At 48.7% G+C, this 25,975-nt stretch overlaps 1 protein-coding gene and 1 non-coding gene across 4 annotated transcripts in view; both read right to left on the bottom strand.

Annotated features, from left to right (window-relative positions):
• TENM2 (teneurin transmembrane protein 2) overlaps positions 1 to 25,975 on the bottom strand; it is a 1,118,865-nt gene that overhangs the window by 462,893 nt on the left and 629,997 nt on the right. The gene's annotated exons all lie outside the window — the stretch shown is intronic.
• Positions 20,351 to 20,426, bottom strand: TRNAT-UGU (transfer RNA threonine (anticodon UGU)). The gene has a single exon. It is a non-coding gene; the product is annotated as a tRNA-Thr (tRNA).

The raw sequence follows: 25,975 nt of genomic DNA, 5'->3' as shown, positions 1-25,975 counted from the left end.
CAAAGTTCCAACACAAAATGAGAGAGGGTGGCTTGTACCCTTTCCCCAGGGAGCCCTACAAGAGTGCCCATGAGGGACAAGTTCCAAAAGACAGGAGAGCGGAGCTGTCATTAAAAAAAAACAAAAAAAACACACAAAAAACTAGTTAAGCCATAAGTGAGATGTGACACTGGTCAGGAGACAACCTCACACAGCTGACATGCCTTCAGGTAGATTTCCAAGACTGACAGGTAGCTAGCACCATAGTCCACGCTAGTTCCCCTTTCATTAGATTCCAGCAATTATTAGGATTAAAAAAATATATATTATTTGTTCAAGTAGCATTCATTTCAGGAAAGATCAGAGACACCGAGGAGCACTCCTCTAGTCCAGGGAGCACGTATTTATTATGGGTTCATTATTCACGCAGAATAAAGTTGGTCAAATGTGACTAGATTCCTTTATGGGCAGTAGCTTATGCCGGATGGACAAAATGCCATCTTTCAAGTTAGGAAGAAAGGAAGCCTTCACAGAAAAGAGGAAGCCTGGAGTTGCCAGGTAAGATCATTCTTAATTAGCAGTCCCCGGGAACATATGGCCCTCGCGATAGTTACGTGTCAAGTGATTAGAAAGTAAATCTCAGACTCAGGAGTTCAAGGATGAAGTCCACCGTGAAGAGTAAAGTGCAGATGGCATTGGGTTAGAAGGTCCGTAAAGGGAGCTGCACTCAGATAATAAAAAAACATTTCAGCATGAAGTTGTTGGCTCTGGGCTTAGAATGAATCAATCCTCCAACTTGGCAAGCAAGAATTAATTCCAGGACGGTATCACTCATCTGTGTGGTGACCGCTCCCTCAAACAGATCTTATAAAGCTCTCCCTGGTGAAATCAGTGAAGCCATCAGTGCAGCCTTGTGTTCACGGCTCAGGGTGGAGGGATTGGTCAGGAGACAGCTGTCTATGAATTGAGATGTTAACTGCCCAACAAAATATCAGTAGCTCAGGTTGAGAGCCTCGGATAATTTCAACTGTTACCCAGGAAGCAACAAGCGAAAGCAAAAACAGAAACCCACATGTCTCCCAACATTTCAATCGACTCCCCTTTTTTCTTTTCTTTCCGACGCAGTAATTGACTCGTCCTCAGAGATGCTGGCCGGGGTAGCTCTGCTGCTAGCTAGCACCTGCTGAGGCCAACAGAAAGGATGAGATGATCGAGAAGAAGAAATACTCACATCCACCAGGTAAACAGGCGTGAATTGGATTACTCCATCCTCCTCCGTGGAGGTAGGCTTCAAAAATAATCTGATTATATGAATATTATGAGAAACTAACTATCTTTCTGCACCAATTGCCAAGCTTTTGTACATAAAAGAGGGTTGTCTTTTTTCTTTTTTTTTTTAAGTGCTAGGCTAATCTATCAAGTGTTTAGCTTCAAAGTAAAAAAAAAAAATTGAGAGGAAAGAGGAAAAAGGGAAGAAAAAAGAGGAAAATGATTGAGGTGGGCTTAAAATGTAGCAATGTTTCTCTTCTTCCCTTCACTTACCTCCCCTTTTTGTTCCACTGAACCTCAGAGGATTACTGTCATTCTTTAAATTCATTGCAATCATTTTAAAATGTAATACTGACCAGGTGGCTCAGTGGATGAAGCACTGTCCCAGTGCACTGAGGTCATGGGTTTGATCCCTGGTCAGGGGACATATGAGAAGCAATCAATGAATACACTACTAAATGGAACTAAGTGGAACGGTGAGTTGATGGTTCTCTCTCTCTCTCTCTTTCCCTCTTCCCTTCTCCTATCTCCCCCTCAAATCAATAGAAAAATTAAAAAAATATATATACATAATACTATTTTTGCTCTCTTTAAACTCATTTTTGGGCTTCACAACTTGGTACCAGCTAAGACAGCTATGAGATTCATTCTCAGCCATGGTGTTGCGCAGTGGGACCAACAGCATTCAAACCCTAATTTCTAAGCCTTCCTCTGAGGTTTGGAGACCTAAGCTTTGGTAGAACGAGAATGATGGCTGTGCAAAATTTCATCTGTGTACCTCGTTTAGTCTGCCAGCGGTTAACTTGGCTTCCTTTTGCAGTCAATCAAACCAGTGGCTGACTTAAGTAACAGACTCTATAAAAAGGCCACATTGATGCTGGCTGGTGACACCGTGAGACAAAAAGCCATGAAACTATTAGGAAAGCATCTTACAGAGGAAGGACAATATAATGGTTACAAACTCAAGCGATGGTTTAAATCCTACATGTGCCACTTCCTAGCTGAGGAATGAAGTTATTTCACCACTTGAAGCTTTCATTTGTTGAAGCGTTGGGAAGACAGTATCAATAGCACCTGCTATGGACTAAAGTTGGTCTCAGAAGACAACATTTCTAATATGGCCTCCCTAGGTAGACTGGTCCTGATAACTTTTCTGAAATTCTTTTGAATCTTCCTGGCTCTGGCTCCAACGACACAAACCTTCTCTCCGTTCCCCACCTGGCTGTGCCCCACCCAGCCACAAAGCCCTACCTTGCTTTTCTTGTCTGTGATATTCATTCCTAGTCACTAAGCCTTCACTGTTCTACTCGGTTGGCACCTGCTCAGGGAAACCTTTTCTGATTTTCATGACTGGATCCCCTCCTCCCAGATCCCCAGAATGGAAGCTCCAAGACACATAGTAAAGACTCCACAAATATTAGTGGCTATCATGACACTGTGTGTTAGGTCTTCAGAGCAGAAGTCAAGAAAACTAACCACTGTCCCATGGGACTGCTAGGCACTGGGAAGATCGAACATGGCATCATTTTGGTGGCTCTGAATTTTCTGTCAAGTCATGGTCTCAATCAAAATTGTGATTTTAATGAGCAACCCCTGTGTATGCTGGAAAACTCAACAAAACCTAACTGTGCATGTGTAGTGAGGCATAATCATTCTCAGGCTTCACTGACCATTGTCTTGAAAGTCATCCCTCCACGTGCACCATCCTTGTATTCATAGGCAAGAGCCCAGGTATTAGTATTCAAGTTTGGTCTTCTCCCTGCAAATCCAGTGGCTAAATACATATTTTAATTGAGCCCAGGAGTGTTGACTTGCAGACATGCTATAGAAAAAAGAAATCACTAGAAAAATGGCAAGTGGAAGCAGCCTTTACCTTTGAATGGAATATGATACTTACAAAACATCAATAACCATTTTCTACTGGGGAAAAGCCTGCAGCAAGAATAACCTGCTTAGGTTTTTAAGCTGAAGCTCAACAAAAAATTAGTGTTTCCTTTTCTTTAGAGAACAAGACTACCATAGTAAGCCAGACAAGGTATTGTTAACTAGATGAAATATAATTCAATTTTCTGTGATGTTAAGATACTGAAATTATCATTAGCCAATGAAAAGGCTCCAATGTCCAAAAAGATGCTGAAAGGGAGTGGTCACCATGATTAAAATGGGAAACAAAAATTAAGAGGAAAGAGAATGACTAGAGTGGGTGAGGATGTACCTTTGAAACATCAAACTAGTTATGACTCAAGGTTTTTCATCTCTGTTGTACCTGGTAAAATACTACCAAATTTTTATCATGGATACCGTGAACACTATGAAATTTAAAGCACTCTCCACGTTAATTTCACTGTCATATAGCCATATATTCACACAAATAATGACCTCGATGTATATATCTCTCCTTACCCCTTTATATTATGTCTTTCCATATATTTATTTTCATATATAATGTCTTTCTCCTGAAAATATTAACTGCAGCTTACTGACAATAGCAACAGCTAATCATTATTGACAACTCATTCTAAAATACTTATATTTATTATCTTATTGTCACAAGGACCTCATGAGATAGGTGTGGCTATTGTCCCCATTGTAGAGAAGGGGACTCTGAGATGCAGGGACTTTAAGGAAACCGTGTTAAGGTAACACACCTAGTTGGTGGCTTTGTTGTGCTATATAACCCAGGTGGTTCAATTGCATTGCTCCAGACCCAGCTGCTACACGACCACTTTGTAACCTCAGTTGCTCAGGCTATCCTGGAAACATCTCAAAGAAATAAAACAAGACTCCTGGGGGCTCTGGAGGCTCCGTGGGAAGCCCAATGTGGCCCTTTCATAGATCATTAAATCTCATATGGAGCGTTCGCTCATCACAAACCCTTTCTTAATAATATAATCATTTAAAAAATTCCAAGGCGCGAATGTGAAATGCCAGTTGAAATGAGTGACTTCTTCCATCTTTAAAAAGGAATAAACCCTCCCGACATTTTTTAACCTTTCCAGTGGGTTTTCCGATCGCTTGTTTCTGTACCGTGTAATTATCACATGAAGAACTATCTACTTATACAGAAGCAAGGATGAGAAAACAGAACAAATGGAAAACACAAACACAGGGATGTTTGTTGTTTCATAGTGAGGGTTATTTAGCTCGGATAATAAATCATTACAATGAATGTCAACAGGGCGGAGGGGAACGGGAGTCGTTAGTTGCATATGCTAATGGGGGACGTGCATCACTAATAAGGAAGGGAAGGAGCAAGGCGAGCCACATGCTAGTTAGCACCGCAAGTCGCAAGACAAGTCCTGCTCGCACAGAGCACACGACTGACGGCCGCATGGCAGTGCAGGCACATATTCCGATGTCAACAGCAACAGCACCCTGGCTCCGCCAGCCCGGGCTACCGGAGAGTTTGAAAATAAAGCCCGCGGCCTTGTCAGTCACCGAGATGTCAAGCTTACACACATCTGCCGGTCTTTATCGCCCCTCCCCCATCAGTGTGGTCTGGAGGCGTCAAGGGGATCAGAACGCAGACTGTGAAGAACAGGAGTATTCTTCAGCAGTACGTCCTGCAGCTTTTTGCCTTTAATATATGGCTCGGGATCCAGCAAATCTCTGCATCTCCACTGCCCTGGACCGACACTCTCTTAATCCTGGGCTGGACCAACGACCTCCTATCTGTCTTTCCAACTGTTCCCTCGCATCCTTACTGTGTAAAGTACGGTGTGTTTCCTCTTTTAGCTTTTTAAAAACTGGGGTAAAATACACAAAACATAAAATCTACCGTCTTCACCACGCTGAGTGCCCTGTTCAGCGGCATTAAGTGCATTCGCATTGTTGTGCCACCGTCGCCACCCTCCGTCTCCAGAACTTTTCCATCGTTCCAAAGGGAAACCCCATACTCATTACATAATAACTGCCCACTGCCCCTTCCTGCCAGCCCCTGGCAGCCCCTATTCCATTTCCTGTCTCTGTGAAGTTGAGTCCTCTCGGGACCCCACGTGAACAGGTTCATACAGTATTTGTTGCTTGTGAGTGGCTTCTTCCACTTGGCAGAATGGTCTTCCAGGTTCATCAGGCTGAGGCCCGTGCCACGTCCTCCCTTTCCAAGGCGGAATGATCCCCCTTTGTGTGTCTCTACCCCGTTTTGCTTCTGTAGTCATCTGTTGATGGACAGTTGGTTTCTTTCTACCTTTTGGCTCTCGTGGTTGCTGCTGCTGTGAACGAGGGCCTACAGATTGCTGTTGGAGTCTCTGCTTTCACTTGTTCAGGAAATATATTCAGAAGAGACTCCCTGGACCAGACTTTAATTCTATGTTTAATTTTTTGAGGACTAGCCATACTGTTTTCCGTAGCAGCTGCACCATCAGCAATGTACAAGGGTTCCAATTTCTCCACACCCTTGCTGATACTTATTATTCTCTGTTTGTTTTACTAATAGAAACCAAATTTTATTAATAGATATCATATTAATAGATACTGAAATACAGTTTTTAAAGATACAGACTGAACTTGGACACATACTCCTGTGGCTTCTAACCTAACTTAGGATAAACAAATAAACTCTTGCCCATGTCTGCAAGGCCCAGTATGATCTGTTCTCTGTGGAAGTCTCTTTAATTCCAAACTCCTCCCCTTTACCCCCATGGTCTCCACGAGACACGCCCATCTCCCATTCATTCTTCAAACAGGACTCTTCCGCAGGTTAGGATCTTGGCCCACATAGAGTCCCTGTTGTGAAAGCCCCTTCTCTCCCTGTTTGGGAGGCTGGCTTTCCCTCCTCCTTTCTGTCTTAGCTTAAATGCTGCCTTGGCACCAGCAGGTCTAAGGCTCCCCTCTCCCTGACTCCCTGTCTCCTCTTCCAGCCCTCTCCCCACAGAGCACCAACATCAACGCGCCAGTAGCATCCTTCTGCTTGCCTGTGTCTTGTTCCTCCTCAGATCCAGGTAGGAGTCCTATAGCGGAAGAGCCCAGATCTCGCTGCTGACTGTGACATCCCCAGAGTCAAGCAACATGCTCAGCACAACAGCAGGTACTCGGGAAATCCCGATTAAGACTATGAGTGAATTACAGGAAAATGCAGACCACCACACAGAACTCAGTAGCAGGCACCGAGGATAGCCTAGCCTCACTTAGTTCTGGGAAAAGTTGGGAAAGAAGGAACCTATCCCATGCAGACACGCATCAGCATCAGCCCTGGCAACAGCACCCCCTGCTACGTGGGCCCGGAGAAAAGAAAAAGCCACACATCTCAATAACAATGGGATCAATTTTGACATTAACACGAATATTACCAAAGCCCATGAGATACTTTTAAATTCTCTGAGCTCCTGGGCAGATAATATAAAAGCCATAACTTGCTCTCTAGAAACAAGAAACTTTCATTTATGGCTTCCCAGCTCTTGCTAATCCTGCCCATTAGGCCCAAACATTGCATTTGACACAGGATGCAAGATCATACAAGGGACTGATGTAATTCTCGGGCACACAACCAGCTGGCAGATTTTCCACTGAAGTCCCCTCGATCTGCAAGCAGGACTCAGGCCCACGGTGCCTTTTTCTTTTTCTTTTTTTTTTTTTTTTGACAGCTCCCTGCGTGTCCCTCATTATGGATAGATGAAAGACGACAAGTGCACATTCTGGGGCACAGCTCTGAACCCCCGCATTTGCATACTCAGTCATTTGTAAACGGAAAGAACCACATTCCCCCCTCCCCCAGCGTCTGCCCAGAGGTGGGATGTTTACTCAAAAAGGTGACTTCTGACATTGACAATAATGTCAGTTTTCCATCTGCATATTTTAAGGTAATGCACCCTTCCTTTAAGTGCTTTCAGGGCCGGCCTGTTGGTTTCTCTCTTTCCATGAGCAAGTGACACCCAGACCTCTGGGTCTCCATTTGCATAACTTTCTGGGAGGAGTGAGAACCGCAGTAAGGCTTTGCTTCCCAGCCCAAGGACGGGCAGGCCGGGTGGCTGAAGAGTGAGCCCGGATGCCGTAGTCCTTCCATCTTCCTTCCCCCACCATCCTCGGCCAGCGAAGGGCTGGAAGGCACACCCCGGGCTGTGGAGGAACCCTCCTGTAAAATGCGGCTGATCCCCTCCGGGAGCTTTCGGGAACGCGTGTCCCAGTAGCTGAGCCGCCCATCAGCATAGCAGTTCACCTGGTCAGCGCCATACGTCAGAGCAGAGACGCGTGGCTGGTGGAGAGGAGACTCATGGGAGATCACCCTGTGGGCAGGTAAAGGAGACTCAAGCATCCCGAGCCCATAAATAAGCATCCTGGCCCTGACCTGCCTTCTCTGCATGAGGGCAGAAGACCGCGGAGCCAGCCAGCGGAGAAGTGGCCCGCATGGCCTGCAGCGTCCAAGTGCCTCTGCTCGGCCTATCAGAATGCTCGCCCTGTTTAGATCTAAAAAAAAGGTGGGCCCTGGCCGGTTGGCTCAGCGGTAGAGCGTCAGCCTAGCGTGCGGAGGACCTGGGTTCGATTCCCGGCCAGGGAACACAGGAGAAGCACCCATTTGCTTCTCCACCCCTCTGCCGCACCTTCCTCTCTGTCTCTCTCTTCCCCTCCCGCAGCCAAGGCTCCATTGGAGCAAAGATGGCCCGGGCACTGGGGATGGCTCTGTGGCTTCTGCCTCAGGCGCTAGAGTGGCTCTGGTCGCAACATGGCGACGCCCAGGATGGGCAGAGCATCGCCCCCTGGTGGGTGTGCCGGGTGGATCCCGGTCGGGCGCATGTGGGAGTCTGTCTGACCGTCTCTGTTTCCAGCTTCAGAAAAATGCAAAAAAAAAAAAAAAAGGCGGGCGAATGTGCCACACGCACGCACGCAGCTCAGTGGACCGCCTGAATCACCGAGGCCAGAGAGAAAGCGCTCTCTGGCTTGCGGACCACAGAGCGTACCGGCCTCCTTCAACAAAGGTCTGTTTCATGAGAAGTGACTATTTTCGCTAGGTGGGAGATGACAATGAGTAAGACAGCATCTCATTCCTTGGAGAGCTGACAACCCAGACAATTTAAATTAAATTGCTAAATTAATTTAAATAGGATAAAACGAGTGCTATGATGGGGGAAGAAAAAAACCAGATGGTGCTATGAGAGCAGGGAAGAGGATCCTTCCTTGGCTGTGGGTGGTGTGAGGAGGGGGGTCACCTAAAATCCCCCAGGAGAAGGAAGTAGAATCTGGTGGAGACATTAAAAAAATAAAAAAAGCAAAAGCAAAACAAACAGCAGCTTCCAGCTTAAAATCAAGGTGTAGGAAGTGGAAGAAAAACTCAGTAGTCTCTCAATTTTATTCCCCCCAAATATATATATATGTTTTCTTTTGGCCATACCAGGGCGGTTAAGTTTGAGAATTTCCTGGCATCTCCCTGTCAACCAGACCCTCTCTGAAGATGCCGGTGGAAAGAAGCCGAAATAAAGAATTACAACGGAGACCCTCAGCAGGAGGGAGGGGCTTGGAGACTCTGACTTTTCATTGATTAAGACACGTGTCTCCGAGAGAGCCGGGATGAGCCTGTCAGTGGTTCACTGGCTTCTTTCTTCGCCAGGCAAGAAGAAGAGGGCTAACAATAAAAAAATAATAAATAAATTTAAAAAAATTTAAAAAGAAAGGAAACAAAACGCTCTCTGTAAATTAATACTTTGGGAGGACCGATTAAATTAAACACAATTGAAAGTGAAGGGAAGGTCAGCTGACATAAAAGGAACAGGCGTTAACCCGACTCAGGAAAAGCTAGAAGTACCCACTGCTATTCATCATCCATTCAGGGCACCGGTGGTCATGGAGTTAGCAAACTGCCCATTCAGGGCGAGCATGGCTCTGCTCATTAAAAGATGTTGAGCCATCGAAGTTGATGATGTGTTTTGTGCTCCTGCAGAGCATTTGTCTTCTCCTTTTATTTATTTTGTTTCCCTTTTGCTTTGCTTCTCTCCCCCATCCCACCAGAAACATCATCATCATCATCATCATCATCGTCGTAGTCATCATAATGCAGTCCCCGTTCTGCCCGCAGCAGCCTCTCGGTAGCTCAGCTGGTGGCTGTGCTCGGGGACACTTGACATTTGCTGATCGCTTGGGAGCTGGAGGCTGCAATTTCCAACTCTCCACATAAAGAATCTAAGGTGAAGAACAAAATGACACAGACTTGTGATCTGGGAAAAAGCGTGTTGGTGCTTTTTATGGACCGTGCAGGTCAGAAAGGGACCACAGAGAAAGACAGGATGGAACATGAACCAGTCTACCTCAAGAAGGACTTTTTAAAGGATATCCCCCCTCCCTTTTTTAAAAAAAAGCATCCACTTGCCAGGATCGTTCTCCAAGCAGTGAGCCTTGCATGGGCCACCCTCACGACAGAGTTGGAGGACACTCGTTTGCAACTTTGAGCGCCAGTATGTAAAGAGGCTACCGTCCTGCTTTCTGGAATCGCGTGGCAGGGAGAAGGCGGGCTAAAGAGAACGTGCGAATATGGGCTTTCCCAGCTAGGTTGCCAGTGATCATAGACAAGGAATACGGGGAGGAAGAAAAAAACCTCTGACCCCAGTTCCACTGCATTTTGGTGAAGTGTTTCCTGCGTGGCAGACGCTCCTTAGATTGGGAGACACCGGCTTTGGAAGGTACCAGGCAGAGACCCTGGAGTAATGCTGGAAACGGCGGGGAAAATTCTGACTGCTCTGCAACCACTCGGAAAGCATAATGAAAACTCTTCCACGGCCTGTTTGCAGAGCTGGATCAAAGGAAGGGGAACACCGTGGTGAAGTGAATGGTGATGCCCCTTTATTACCGGCTGAATACGTTGTTACAACGCACCTGTGAGTGTCCAGCGCAGATGCGGACCAGCGCAGCCAAAGCCCTGCTGAGAAACAGATCTGTACCGAAGGCTGCCTACAACGCTTTTCACCCCTAACCTCACCACAGCCCACCCACAACCGCGACTCTGCACCTCAGGGCGCCCCGCCCACTTGAGTCACACAGGGTCTCGCACAGGCAAAATAAATGTATGAAGGGGAGAGGAAAGCCAGAAGCCACGGCCAGGGCCACTACTACAGCGGCTGCCCGGCCCATGCAGGTTCGCATTGGATTCGGACAGTCGGTAAAGAAACAATGGAGCCAATAACTGGTGAGCCACCATCTTTAATTCTAGCTTGCACCCGGCGGGCAAGTAAAAACACACACTGGGCTCCAAAACCCACTCACATTCAGTGCTCACAAAGCTACTGACTTATCCGAGTTTCCTAGAATCAAAGGTTTCTAGCTCACCAGACTTATTCACCTCTGTTCCCCATCTCCTTTCTTCTCCCTGCACAAACTCTGCACTAACTGGCCTCTCACTCAACACTCTGCCATCTTGGCTGCTTCTCCTGGCCTCCTCCACGTGGCCTTTCTCTGCTCTCCTCTGCTCTCTCCTCTAATGATAATCCCAGGAACCAAGAGAGCAAGCTCCCGTTCTGCCCCTATTTTATAGTGTAGAAATCCAAACCTTTAATCCAATATACAAAATAGGGAAGTCTCTAATACAAAGTCACTTATCAGAGAGATGATGGGATTGTACCACCCCACATCAAAAAGGGTGGGAAAGACTTAATCCCAAAACCAAGCCCCAGGCTACAAGGATTCTGCCTGTCCACAGCCCACAGAGACACACATTAACATCACCTAGGTGACGGCCTTCAAGTGGGCAGCGCCATCTTTGACAAAGTGAGCATAATACATTTTATTTGCCCAACAGGGAGAGGAAAGGGAGGTCAGCAACTCTCTGGACAAAACGATTTGTCCATCACAAGTGTTGGCCTTTCGTGTAACTTCTACCTGGTAGAGAAGTCCCAATGCTTTGGGCAGATGATGAGACATAGGTAGGTTCTCCTTGACCTGATAAGAAGAATAAGGCATGTTTGGCTCCTCAAGAGCTGGCCAGAGTCTCAGCTCATTTGGAGAAGACCTTAGATCGGTACGTGCGTGAAGGTGCATGTATGTGTTTATGTGAGAGACGGGGTAAGGAGGGGGTAGAGATTAGTCACCTTGATTCCCTGCCAAAAAGCCATCTGAGACTCCGGAACATCGTGTCCCTAGGGTGCCCCTCCCTCCCGTCAGACAGTCCTGAGACCCCGCCTCATTCTTCCCTGCTCAGCGCACTGGTGCAAATAGACTTATGACTCAAAGGGGATGAAACCCTTCCAGTCAGTGAGGCTGCTGAATGTGGCCCTTCTGGCACTATCTCTGAGCTTCCATCTCTGGCCCAGCAGATATGTGAAAATTGTCGGATGCCTCCAGCGTGGGAGGAGGAAGACCAAGGTTGCAAGCTCTGAGCAATTGTTGGGAAGCTAAATAGGAAACTCCCCGCTTTCGCTTTCCTCAGAGGGCCCTGGGATGGATCCAAATTATTCGTGTTAGGACCCTGGTCCTCAATGGTCTGCAGAGAAATTGGTGGGGCTCTGGCTGCTGAATTTTATCTTTGTGTTTTCAGTTTGTTAATCATCTAAAACTAAAACATTGGGCCCTGGCTGGTTGGCTCAGTGGTAGAGCGTCAGCCCAGCATATAGATGTCCTGGCTTCAATTTCCAGTCAGGGCACACAGGAGAAGCACCCATCTGCTTCTCCACTACTCCCCCTCCCCCTTTCTCTCTTTCTCGCTCTCTGATTGGTTCAAGTGCATCGGCTCTGGGACCTGAGGATGGCTCGGTGGAGCCTTTGCCTCAGGTGCTGAAAATAGCTCAGTTGGAAGCATTGCCCCAGATGGGCAGAGCATCGGCCCTAGACAGGGGTCGCCAGGTAGATCCTGGTCAGGGTGCAAGAGGAAGTCTGTCTCTCTATCTCACTTCCTCTCACTTGGGAAAAAAAGAAAAGAAAAGAAAGCTAAAATATTGATCAGTTATAAAGGCAAACTTTTCTTTTGCACTGATGCTGAGATTTTTATAGTATCTGTTTTATTTTTTAAACGATTTCTCCCAACAGCAAGTTCACAACCCTCAAGCTGGAGAAACACAGCTTGGGGCCTTTTCCTGGAGTTAAGGAATTTCTCGGGAGTGGCCTCTTTGGGACACTTATTTATTCATTCATTCTGCAAAATACTGGCAGAGAGCTGACCATGTATTCCAGGCACTGGCCTGGATCCGTGGTGGGGGTAGATTTTTGGATAACACAGAGCAAGTTTCCTGCCCCAGTGGGCTTATGTATTAGTGGGAGGAAGCAAAGAACATAATGACATCACTATGACACAGCACATTAGACACGTTTAAACCAGCATGTTCAGGGTAGGGCTCATTAACAAAGCTCATTTAAAAAAATGACCGGAAGAGGTAAAGCAGTGAGTTTAACATGGGAAAGGGATTCACTCCTTGTCTTAGCCATGGACCATCCTGGACATTTGTGCCACAGAGGCATCCAGTGGGTCACTAGTTGGACAGAAGTGTGGACAGCAGCAAGTGTCCTAGGGAGACTCACTCCCTCATTCATTCAAAGGGGGCTCCATCGAGGGCAGTTAGGGCAAACTAAACGCATTGTTGACTGGAAGGTAATTACCTTCTCTTCCAGACATCAAAATCCCAGTGAAAGGAAAAGAGAAAACAGGGAGACAGGGAACGACTGGGAGAGGTCGCAGCTGCCTGCAACCGGATGTTAGGACCAAAGTCTGACTCACAGAGGGACTTCCTCCTGGGCTCCCATGGTCTCTGACGGTGTATTGAACTCTTTCCTTGTCTGATGTAAAGCAGTAACAGAGAGTTGTCCCACCACAGACAACCAAAGATGGGATGACTTTCTTTCATTTTTCTTTCTGAGGAATGCCCCAGTCTCCTGTTTAATGCTGAGAGAGGAGCCACTGGACCCAGGGCAGGAAAGCCATGCTGGACCCCAGCCCTGGGGAAACAGGGAGGAAAGCCACGGAGGATCAAATGCACCATGCAGGATTTTCACCGGCCAGGGGTCGGGCGCCATCTTCGCCCGGACTGAGGAGTTCAGGATGGTCCAGTTCCTCTCTCCAAAGACCCAGTTACGCTCCAGACCAACCACGCTCCAGCAGGACAGAGAGGACAGGGTTCCCATTTCTGAATATTTATCAAGAATTCAAAAGGGAGAACAACGATCTGAAACACAGAATCTATTAGAAGAAAAACAAAAAACAAAAAACCCAGGTGATTTCTTTCACACTCAAACTAAACAAATCCTGTCCCCAGGTCGGGGCTCATGGACGCCTTTGGAAACCAGCACTAGATCATTACTGTTGCAGGTTCATGGCTGTGTCTCTAAGCAACAGGACCCGGACATGCCCCTCGCCCGAAGGGAGCTGACTCAACGTGCCTCCCAGCTGGAGCACAGCTTCCCTGCACACCCGGGCTTGCCTGTCCCAGCGCCGCCTGCATTCCTGTCCTCGCGTCCCTGTGACTCACACCCCCACGTCCCTCACGCCCCCCCGGCCCCGTCCCTCTTCAGTGTTCACGGGAGCTGACAATGTTATCGTCATGAAATTGTATGACACCAGGCAAGGCTCGGGAGAATCTGCTCATATTCCCACTTACACAGTCAGAGCCCTAAGAAGTGGTTCCCGCTTCAGACTGTCAGCGCTCACACATGGCAACTCGGGTGAGAGCTCACATTCAGTCCGGGGCACTTCTCATGCGCCGGGAACGTTTCAGACTGAAGACTTCAATGTGCTAACGTCCCTGAAGGCGTTGATATCATTTCATCTTCACCGCAGCCTTTCGGGTATAAGAGGAGGTTACCGAGACACAGAGAGGTTAAGTAACTTGCAAGGTAAGTCACAGCTAGTAAGTGGCAGACCAAGATTTTTGGACTCAAGTCTTTGAACCCTTATTTTATCCACTACATGCTTCTGTTTCTCCTCATGAAAAGCATTATATATTTATGACACATTATATATTTATGCGGAGTCTGAAGCCACCCAAAGGAAAAGGCGCGTGGGGAAGAGACTAACGGAGCAGGTAGGGGCTGGGAGACTGGGAGACCGGCCAGGCTGTGGTGTCAGCTCCAGCTGTTCCTGTCCTCACTCAGCGCCACATCAGGAAAGCAGAGGGCGCTCAGCTGGGGAGCCTGAGCAGAGTTTATTAAGGGTGCTAGTTAAATAAACACTTGTGGTCAGGGTTCGGGGAAACCGGAAGGGACAGTGAGATGGCTCGGGGCAAGCAAGACAGGAAAGATGCTCCCACGGCCTGTCCTCCGGAGGCGGGGAGAGGGAGTGACCAGAGGAACCCAGAGGGGATCACGCTGTGTGGAGAGGGCTACGTGGAGGGTCTGCATCTCAGGTGCAGAGAAACAGCCAGCCGGGCGCCAGGACGAGGAGGAAGCCGGCAACAGCGCCCCAGCTCCTGTCCCCCCCGTCCTCCAACTGTCTGTCCCACCCCCTAGCCCCAGCCCGCAGCTAGAGGACAAGGAGCCACTGCTATAGTCTCCGTGGTCAGCTCTCAGGACGGAGAGCATGGCTGAGGGACATGCGGCAGACACACAGCAGAAAGGCGACACAGTCGTCATCGTGATGAACTGGGACCAGACTCCGCCTCCCTGGGACTCACTTTCTTCATCGTTATAACGAGGCAGCTGGACCGCATGTAATTTGCACCGCCTGCCGGCTCTGACATTTTAAGCTTCCGTGACTTTGCCCTCTGCCTATTCCTCAAGAGATTTTCAGAATAACTTCAAAAAGTTAAGTATAAAAGACAGCCCTCACCATGCCCACTGCGCCCACATCCTGCGTCGCTTCTGCACGGGGCGCTGATGCACGCGTGAGGTAGACCTGGCTGAGGGTGGGGGGAGGTGCGTTTGCTGTTCTAGACAGTAACCAAGGCGTGTTCAAGGAACTAAGAAGAATGCTCGACAATGTTAAAAACTGTCCCAACAAAGGAGCTGAAGGAACGCAGCACCCCTTGCTCTCCTGGCGAAGCGTAAGGAGAGGTAGATGAGGTTCCGGCGTCCCACGTAACCCTGGCACGACACCGATGTGTCTGCGTCATGACAGTGCTCACACGGAGTCAGCGGCCACCTGCTGTTAGAGGTGTGGCCTCAGCTGGGGAGCGGAGGGGGTGGCCCTGGGGGAAGGCGATCACAGCCCCCTCAAGCATGTGCGGTGAGTCTAAACAGCCGTTACAACGTGCTTCTAGGTCCTTGATGAGCTGTTCTTGGTTCTCAAGGTTGGTTCTTGAGAGAACACTGAGCTTGTCTGAATCCACGGAAGAAAACGCAGGCTCTCGACGGGGGCACCTGCCCTCCCTGGCGTCTGGGGACCCGTCTGCTCGTTCTCAGAGGCTGAGGCGAATGGAGTGCGATGACTCAGAGGAGGCCGGAGTTCTCCCGCTCCCTTCCCGACCCCTTCTACTCAAACAAGTGCACATGAAATTGTTCTGTTACGGAATCGTGCCTTTGTTTTCTCTAGACGGTGAGAGGCAATATTAACCCTTTATCAGATCTACTGATGGTGCCCTTCTTCAATGAGAGGGAGCTCCCAGCACTTCAGGGTTCCTGAACCGAGGGAGCGAAGTGTGTGTATGTGTGAGTGTGTGCACCTGTGTGTGGGGATGTGAAAGTGTGAGTGTGCATGTGCAATGCGCATACATACGTGGGTGTGTGCACACAGGGGAGAGCATGTGTACATACATGTATGTGTGCCTGAGAGCATGCATATGTGTGATATGCACATCTGAAAGTGCATGTGTGACAGCATGTATACATGTGTGCACATGTGAGAGCATGTGTGTGTGCATTGTTAGAGCATGTGCATGCGTACACATGTGTGAGAACACGTGCACATGTGTAGGGGTATACGGCAGAAAAAGGTGGGGGGGTGTTCAAGTTAAACTTGTTCTGCTCCACGACTTGTCTACTGCGGCCTGGAGAGCCATAAAGGAGGCAAAACCCCCAATGTGTCCATCTGTCCAAACGGGTCTATATGCATGTACACACATAGCACAGGCCTGTGGAAGTAGGAGTCTCTGCTCACGTGGCTGGATCTGCCCCTTCTACAGGTGATCTACAGAAGAAAAACTGAGCTTGAGACAGGAGGTGGGTAAACTACCCCACGGCCACTTACCGGCCAGCCGTATGACCCCGGGTGAGTCCTTTGTCCTCAGCTTCCTCGCTGACAAAGCGCAGCTGATGCAGACAGCAATAAGAACCGACCGCTCAGGGCTGAGGCAGTGATAACACCAGATCGACTTGGTAATAGCGGGAGAACTACTTTGTAAAACATAAGGGCCCTAAAATGCCAGGGATCATTACCACTCCATCTAAATGGATGTGACAGCAGCGTGCCCTTTGAAGGTACATCTGAAGGTTTGTCAACAAACCCGGCCACCTGTGGCAGAGGGCTCCAGGGTTCCTTAAAAGTCTGCTCGGCATACTAAACACTCGGGACAGAGCACGGGAGTACCGCGCATTGTGAAGGGGAGTTCTGTTAATAGAATGCATCATCTCCCTTCTCTTCCTTTTTTGTCTACTAAAATAATTTTTTTTTTTAACACAGAGCTACAATCAAGGAAGGTTCAAGTCAATCAGTGCACAGAGAACAAAAGACCCCCGATAGGTCCCCATAGGGTGAAAAAATGCAACAGATGTGCAGAGAGGAACTTAAAGTGTATTTTGGCAACAAACACAAGACGCTGGACATAACCTATGTTTACAGCCAAGAAATGGCATTTTACATCTACTTCCAGAGAACGTTTTTCCGGTGCTGTAGCTGGCAGCCGTCAGGAAGGGAACGGGAAAAACTTCCCACTTCAGCCTGACGGGAACTAGACGTTATGCCAGGTGACAAGAGCTGATGACGACTCTAAGTTTCACTGCCCAGTCCCCTCCTCCCGTAGATGCCCACCGAAGGGTAAAAGCCAACGCTCCCACCCACTCAGTCGATTAGGATGGGTCCTCGCAGAGCTGCAGCCCAGGGGCACCATCGCAACCTTCCCACGGGGGAACATTCCTGGGCTAGAAGCGAGGCGCAGCACGTCCCCCCCCCCCCCCCCACAAGCCGGCGTGCCTGGCCTTCGTCATGCCAGCCACCCTGACGGCCAGGAGCGGCTGGCCCACCCCTGGCACACGGCGGGAAGGAGATGCTCTTCCCCCCCCCCCCCGTGTCCCCCTAACTGCAGAACATCCCTGGCAGCCCCAGCGTGACACAGCTGAGGCCTCCTCCAGCTGCGAAGGAAAAACATTACAGGCAGTTTGGGCTCCCTCCCCCTCCCACTGCTCTCTCCTCCCTGTAGACAGACTCAGCCTGAGGCTCCTGAGGAATTAGTGGCCGGGGGACGCCTCCCCCACTGGCTGCCAAATGCCAGCCGCAAGTCCTGCCCATGTAATGCGTCTGACATTTCTGCATCTCTCCAGGTTAACACTGTTTGACACAGACTTTTGGAAATATCTCTTAAAAAGGTGTGTGTGTGTGTGACACACACAATGTCTGTGTCACAGCATCGCTGTGTGTCTTTATTATTATTTTGAAAATGGTTCTCTTAGTGGCCGACACACCTCGGCTTTGGCATTTCCACTTAGGCAGAAGTCATTGGTTTCAAGAGCCTGAAAACCCTCATTTGAAACCATATGCGCATTCCTGTTGATGGATGCCATAAAATGTGCAGTATCCTCTTCGCGCGAGTAAAGCACGCGTTCAAATCCAGACGGACGCAGTGTGATGGACAGCGGGGCCCACGCACCCCTGAACTGCCTGCTGTGAGATTATTTCAAAGCACTTGTCTATGAAACGGGGTCAGCTCTCCTTCTGGGCCAGTTACCTTCAGACAGATCCTAGCGATCGGAAAGGGAGTCTTTCCCCTCCCTGGACTAGAAAGCACTGGTGTTTCCTAAGGGACAAAGGGCGGGTTAAGCCCAGGTCGCCCTCATTGGCATAAGGTACAGCCTCTGATGGAGGAGAGGACAGTTATCCATCACATCTGGAAGAACGGTCTAGCTGTAGCCCATACCCAGAAAGCAGGGCTCTTCTGTTTTGCTTTGTTTTGTTTTCTTGCAATGTTTTTTGTGATTTTTTATTTTTGTTTTTTTTGTTTGTTTGTTTTTTGTATTTTTCTGAAGCTGGAAACGGGGAGAGACAGTCAGACAGGCTCCCGCATGCGCCCGACCGGGATCCACCCAGCACGCCCACCAGGGGCGACGCTCTGCCCACCAGGAGGCGATGCTCTGCCCATCCGGGGGGTCGCTCTGCTGTGACTAGAGCCACTCCAGCGCCTGGGGCAGAGGCCAAGGAGCCATCCCCAGTGCTCGGGCCATCTTTGCTCCAATGGAGCCTTGGCTGCGGGAGGGGAAGAGAGAGACAGAGAAAAAGGAGGGAGGGGGATGGAGAAGCAAATGGGCGCTTCTCCTATGTGCCCTGGCCGGGAATCGAACCCAGGTCCCCCACACGCCAGGCTGACGCTCTACCGCTGAGCCAACCAGCCAGGGCCTTTATTTTTGTTTTTAAGGAATGTCACGGGATGGCTGAAATGGATCACACAAACGACATCCATGTAACAGACAAAGAAAACTTGACCAAGAACTACAATCCTAACTCCGGATGGCGTGGGGAAGGGAGCTGGGTGTCTGTGCAGAGGGGGCAGAACGATGGGCTGGTCGCACGTGCAGGAGGGCAGCACGGCCCTGGCTTGCTGGCTCGTGTTCGGCACCACGGAATGCACAGCCCCGGGCAGACCCTCCAAAGACCACCTTAGAATCTCAGGGCGGAAATCCATCCACAGATTCTCTACGTGATGCCCACCTGGAGGCAGCACAGCAACATGGCTACACCTGTGGACACTACCATCAGACGGCACAGGTTCAAATCCTGGCTTTGTCACCACCTCCTTGTGTGATCGCAGGCCAGTGGCCTCACCACCAAGTGCCTCAATTTCTTCCTGTGTCCTATGGGAATGAGCACAGAAAGTACCCCCAAAGGTGGTTGTGAGGACTGAGTTAATACATGCAAAAACACTCATGTCATTGCCTCTTATAATCAGTGCTATTAATAACCAGTCCCTTCCTCATCACTCCTCGTACAAGCAGAGCGAGGTCCCATTCCACTCTTGGTTAGATACTGTTGTCAGAAATCTCTTCTCCACGCTGAGCGCAAATTAAACCCCCTGCAATTCCAACAGATCTTATTCCCCGTCTATTAGGAAAGGCAGAATCGGGGTAAGTCTCATTTCTCTTCTCCGGACAATTCTTCACAATATTTGGGATGGCGGTAACGTGTCCCCGAGTCTTCTCAAGACCCAGCCTTCCCAGTGTTCAACAGCTTTGCCCCATGCGGGACTCTCCCCAGCTTTCCCTCCGTCTTTATCCCCTTTCTTTGATTCAGATGTCTCAGCTTCCTTACACTGCATCACGTCAGATAAGACGGAATTTTCAGGGCGTGGCCTGCGAATGCACACTGTGGGAGACTATGACCCTCCTCAGCCCGGAGAAGCCATTCCTTCCATCTGAGTAACCACCAGGTTCAGTGAAAACTCATATTCCCATAGCCACCCACCGTGGCCAGTATCCTGTGGCTAATGGAGCTTCTGAGAAAAGTCAAGCTCATGGCTCTTCTGGATAAAAATCTGTACCTGAGACTAAGTGTGCAAAACCACCGGGGTGCTCAGTCAGCCTAACCATCTCATTTTCCTGGAGAAACTCAGGGAGCTTACAGGACTTGCTCAAGGCTCCCAGGTGGATGGAGCCAAGAGTTGAGCCAATATGAAATCAGGGGTTAGAACTTTCCCCACGCTCCTTTACGTGATCAACTAAAAATGTTCTTTCTCGGTATGTCCGTAGAAGCCAGTCTATTTCTTTTCAGAAGAGATCCACCAGTAGAGCCTGGGAACTTTTTTTTTTTTTTTTTTTTTTTGTATTTTTTTGAAGTGAGAAACGGGAAGGCAGATGGACAGACTCCTGCATGCGCCTGATCGGGGTCCACCTAGCATGCCCACCAGGGGGCGATGCTCTGCCCATCTGAGGCGTCACTCCGCTGCAACCAGAGGCATTCTAGTGCCTGAGGCAGATAGTGCCTGAGGCAGAGGCCATGGAGCCATCCTCAGCGACCGGGCCAACTTTGCTCCAATGGAGCCTCGGCTGCAGGAGGGGAAGAAAGAGACAGAGAGGATGGAGAGGGGCAGGAGTGGAGAAGCAGATGGGCGCTCCTCCTGTGTGCCCTGGCCGGGAATCGAACCGGGGACTTCCACACACAGGGCCGATGCTCTACCACTGAGCCAACTGGCCAGGGCTGGGAACTTTCTTATCACAGTAAATCCATGCACTTGACTGGCAATCCCCAGGGCAGGAGCCGTCAGTGGGTGTGGGAAGTGATAAATAAGGAGAGCGGTGTGTCAGATGGGTGTTTGTAAGAAGGGGCCCCGAGAGCTACAGGAGAACTCTGTGTAAGTCTTCCCGACTGCCAGCCATTCCAGAGTTCTTAGGAGAGAGAGAATGGCTTGGGGAGGTCTTCCCAGCCCTCTTCTCTTCATCTGTAGTCTTTAGTGTCCTGCATGCTGTGTGTCCGTGTTGCTGGTTCACAGCGGTGCCCCCTGTGGCCCTCCTAGAAGAGGTTTATCTCTACACCCTTCTTGACTGTACTGACTGACAGGTGACGGGGAGCAAGGGATGAGGAATTCACTTACTCCTCTCTGAAATAAAATGGACAAAACCTTGATTCCTGCTTGCCCGACAAAGGGAACATGAAACTGAACGTAAGAGGTGTGTGTGCTTGTTACTTAAAAAAACTCAACATAAGACAGAACAGTGGGAACGCTACTTTGACAGTAATTTCTTATCCTGGAAACAGTGGTCACTAAAATCAAAACAACAACACATGAGCAACACACAAAGCCAGCCAACCCCAGGGCGCTGGGCCTCTTGGGTCCTGCTCCGCACGTGAGGAGATGCTCCTGTGATTTTTGAAGTGGCCTTCCCCTTTGCATGCTTGGACTGGCTTAATTCCGATGGCACATCACAGGGTCCACTACGAACCCTGGGTAGGCTTGTCCACTTCCTGACAAGACTGGAAAGGCCCAAGGGACATGGACCAATGATCACGCTGTTCTGTGCTGTCATGGCCCCTTGCATAGTGTGACAACCTCTGATTGGTTCGCTCAGTGTCACCTGTGAATCCTCTTTCCAATCCTTTTTTCACATGGCGGACGAAACGGTCTTTTAAAAACAAATCTAATCATTACACCCCTTATTTTTTGCCTTTCCATGTTTCTGGAAATGGAGTCCGTACCCCTTTAGGACGATCCAGGAACCCTGTAGGTCGGAGCTGGTCCCTCCTCACTTCTGCATCAGTGTCACTTCTGTGCCCTGCTCCCTCCCTCTGCCCCTGCCACCCAGCCTTCTGCTCCGTTCCTAGAACACGGCTTTCCCTCGCAGTTCACACATATTCCTTCTCTCCCCTCCCCAACGCCTTCCTCTGGTTACCTGCAATCCATCAGTTCACTTCTGTAGGGAAGCCTATCCTGATATCATATTCGAGTCGGGTGCCCCTGATGCTAGACGCTGTCATCCTATCCCATACATTTTCTCCAAGACCTTCCCAAACCGTATTCTCTGGTACTCTATAGAATATGATACAATGACATCAGAAAGCGTTCAAGCCTAAGTTCTCGGTAACCTTCTAGAGAGCCGTATCACCAAAGGAGGAATTCTATCTCCCTCCTGGAAACAAAATATCCGTCCAGACACACTTCAGAGGGGAGGTGGAAAGCTCAAATATACCATAATGCTGAATCAGCCACCCACATCACTTTTACATTACGGGGGGGGGGGGGGAGAAAAGAAAGGCCCCAGGCCGGGTAATAAGTTTAATATTCAGAAAGGCTCCCATAAGTCTAGGGAGAGGGTCAATGTGCAGGTGGATCATTGCAATAGAATGTTTGCAAAGTCCCAGTTAGCCATCCTGGATAACTGCCTCTACAGCATCTCAGTCACCCCGGCAGAGAAGGTTAGGTCGCCAACCGCGTCCCGCAGCTGGACTCATCCCCTTTCCCATCAGGCTCGCAGCTCCAGAAAACGCAGGGTTCGAAGGAGGAGGACCATCGTTAGGTGACGAGGGCAGTGCTGTCATCAAGAAGTCCCGAGTACATCAGGAGTGGAGGAGGAAGGCGCCAACTCTGAGAACTGGTCCCCCTGACTCACGAGTCCCTGAAGCTTTCTCCAAATACATTTATACGAACCTCAATGGAGACACAGGAGAGCGTTGGACTCAACCATCCTGGACTTGGAGGAAGGGAAGAGGGATGGAGACATTCTGCTCCCTGAGCCCCTGCTCTGGCCAGTGGCTCTGCTTGGGGCTTTCATTTAGTTCTACTTGCCCTTTGGCTCATTCTTCCCTTTGTCAGGGTCCTCCAAGTGGGCTGATGATTACTTTCCCCTCAATCTGATACAACCCTGCAATGAATGATGTCTCACCCTAAAAAATGATCTCCATCACTTTCGACAAAAATCTAATACACCTGATCAAAACAAAAGACAGATCATGGTGATGATGATGGTGATGATGGTGATGATGATGATGATGATGATGATGACTGATGATGACGACGACGATAATTTTATCAGAAAAGGCAATGTGGCCAGAGATCAAGCCACTTCCAGACCCCAAGCTCCTCTCCCAGTCTCCTCCTTCAATAAAAGGGGGAGGACCTCCTTACTGAGAGAACATACACTGCCCGAGAGATCTGGGGTAAAAACAAAGCTCCTCACTAATAATATAAATATCAAGTGCTAATGCAAGTCATGCCTGATTAACTGGGCTCCTCCTGCCCCCCCCCCACTCCATGCTGACCTGAAAAATGAGGGTCCCAGGACTCAATGCTGAATTCCTACAACTACTCAGCCTTTATAAATCTCCCTCTTTCCCTTGGACTCTTATTACCTAATATTCATTTTTACGGATATCAGAACATTCTTTTCATCCTAACCTACTGAAGTATAAGGTCTTTATAGAGGCAGAAGCCATATCTTACTTGTCGCTCTATTCTTGTCTGTTTTTAGTATAATATAAGGCCTTGTACCGTCCTTGTCCTAATTTTTTTTTCAGTATTGCCTTAGTTCCTCTACTGTTACAGTAAAAGTGAGAGTCTAAGAGATATTCAGTGACATCAACACCATGTTTTATTCCTTAAAAATATGAGAGGCATATCCAAACAACTGAATTATTCCTATTTTCAGGATAAACCAGCAGCTTCTACAGACTGAAATTTCTTTGCACGTTAACACCTTCAATATGAGTCAGTAAAACTTCACAGAATTATAAAAGCTTTGTGACACAAACCATAAAACAACCTAACCTCCGTGAGAAATGAGGGGAATTTTATACACACTTCTTCCCAGTGAAAAGAATGAAAGACATCCGTGAGACAAAAGGATTGTGAACAACGACAGCAACTGGAAGAAAGATGGACCACTGGTGACTTCAGGAGGACACACGACAGGACGGTATATTTTCAAAAAGCGAAGTTGATGGGGGGCGATTATGAAAGGTAAAACTACACTTGAGTCATAGATCTCTTTAAGGAAAAATGATCACGTAACTGAAGGCTTCTGACAACTGGAAAGGAACCGGAATTAGCCAGAGAAGCTGTATAAGAATCTGTGAAAAAAAAAAAAAAAAAAAAAAAAAAATTGAGCCTAGAGAGAGAGAGAAAGAGACAAGATAAAATGCAGCGTGTCATTTGAGATTACAAAAGAAAGAGACAAGAGCAGGAACATCCCCTTAGTTGCTAAAAGAAATTTCAGAACAAGGAAAACCTGTTGTTTTGCTCACTCATGAAATACTAGAAAATAAAGGTCAGAGTATACTGCTGACATCGAAGACCACATCTGCGGTAAGTACGTATCCAAAAGGCAAATTCAATTTTGAGTCTCTTTAAAGAAAGGACATCCCCACGTCCCCATGATCAAATGACTCAGAAAAGGCTCCGTCAATGATATTGGAATTTGGCAAAAGTATTCACATTTCAGCTGAGGATGAGCTTGGGGTATTACAGCCCAGAGGCATATCTTTAAGAAAGTTACAGGGGAACAGAAATAGTTTCTTAGAATAGAAACGGCTCTTTCAGCGTAGGTTAATGGAAGATACGTTATCACTAACGTGGGCAGGGAAAATGGAGAATTGATACATTAGGTTACCCAGGCCTGATAGAGAAATTGCCAGTCTTTACAGAAGATTTGCAGAATATTTTTAAACAAGACAAAGAAAAGGACTGTACATTTTTAAATGGGTCCTTTTCTCTCCATCTCTCCTGGTCAGTCTCATATTCTAAGTCACTGGGGTATGTCACTGGTCCCCGCGAAGTCTTCCTCCACACCCCGGCTTAAGAAAATGTGCTTTGATTGTTTTGTTTTGTTTTGTTTTGTTTAGTTTTGCTTGGTTGTGTTTGTTTCAATGCAAAGCTGAACATACACCCGCTGCCTCTGGCCCCTGACAGATACGTCAATGTCCTCTGACTGTCATTTATCACTGCTCTTCCCACAACTTCAATGACATATCTGGTTATTGAACACCCACGGTCTTAGGTCGGACTGCTCTAACCAGTATCAGAGGCCGGGTGACTTCAGTGACATGCGTTTATTTCTGACAGTCTTGGAGGATGGGGCCCACGATCAGGAGGACAGCCAGCCAGCACAGTCAGGTGCTGGTGGAGGCCCTCTTCCTGCTTTGGAGACGGCCGACTGCTCGCTGTGTCCACACGTGGCAGGGAGAGAGCTAGCCTCGGGTCTCTTCATCCCTTTAGAAGGCCATACACCCCCCCACCATGGGGGCTCCACTCTCATGACCTCATCCCTAATTACCTCAAAGGCCCCGCCTCCAGTGACCATCATGTTAGGGATTAGGATTCAACATTTGCAACTTGTGGGGGGAGGGGAACACAGACATTCACCCCACAGCTTTCATCTTTCCTATAAGATCACAAACCCTGGGAGGAAGGGGGCTCTCCACTTTGCTTCCTGCTGAAGGCTGTGTGCCTTGCACTGTGCCCGGAACACTGCAGGAACTTCGTAACAATGCCTGGGATGTGTAAGTGCAAAAAAAAAAAATATGTATCCCCTCTCACCATATATGCTTTTTAGAAAACAGATATGTCCATATGTGTGTTTTAGAAGCTGTAGATTATCCAATTCCTGCTACCTGGGAGACAGGCGGAAACAGACGGTCATACATGGTAGCAGATTGCGTCACATCCAGCTCCCCCGTCTACTCGTAATGTAGTGTCACGGCATCCGCGTAACTTAGGCGGGAAATAGGTTCCATGTGGGTTGTGAGTGGCCTGGGAATTTGCACAGGATTTTAAATCATCAAAGCTCTCATTCACCTTGTACCGGTTCCAGGCAATTCAGACTGGCGGGTGTGAGCCTCCTCTTTCTGTCACACGGCCTGGCCTCCGGGGGCCAGGGCTGTTCCTCACTGGGCGCCCACCCTGGGGCTAAGGAGGAAGCAGACGACGCATACACTCGCACTGGTCTGTGTATCAGAGCTAACACTGAGGTTGGAAGGGACATCTGGGGCGGCTGTAATTTGGAAGGTAACATTTCGATGTGAAATAATCCCGGGGTAGACTCGCAAACCTCAAATCCATTGGAAGTGGCCGCCGTGGAGATTTTTGATTTGGCTGGAGGGTGGGCCAAGGGGCCTGCTGTGGAAGCCCAGGGCAAACCCTGCTCTTCCGATGGGGAGTTAGAGAGTCTGTCTGGGCTGGCAAGAAGGCATGGGCTTGAGGTCCAGCCCCAGAAACATGTCAAGTGAGCTGCTCCTTTAGCAGCGTTGGCCTCCTGATTC

Source organism: Saccopteryx bilineata, chromosome 4 (assembly GCF_036850765.1).
Source record: "Saccopteryx bilineata isolate mSacBil1 chromosome 4, mSacBil1_pri_phased_curated, whole genome shotgun sequence".
NCBI lineage: Eukaryota > Metazoa > Chordata > Mammalia > Chiroptera > Emballonuridae > Saccopteryx > Saccopteryx bilineata.
The sequence above is the reverse complement of the archived record's forward strand: the minus strand, read 5'-3'. Positions and strand labels throughout refer to the sequence as shown.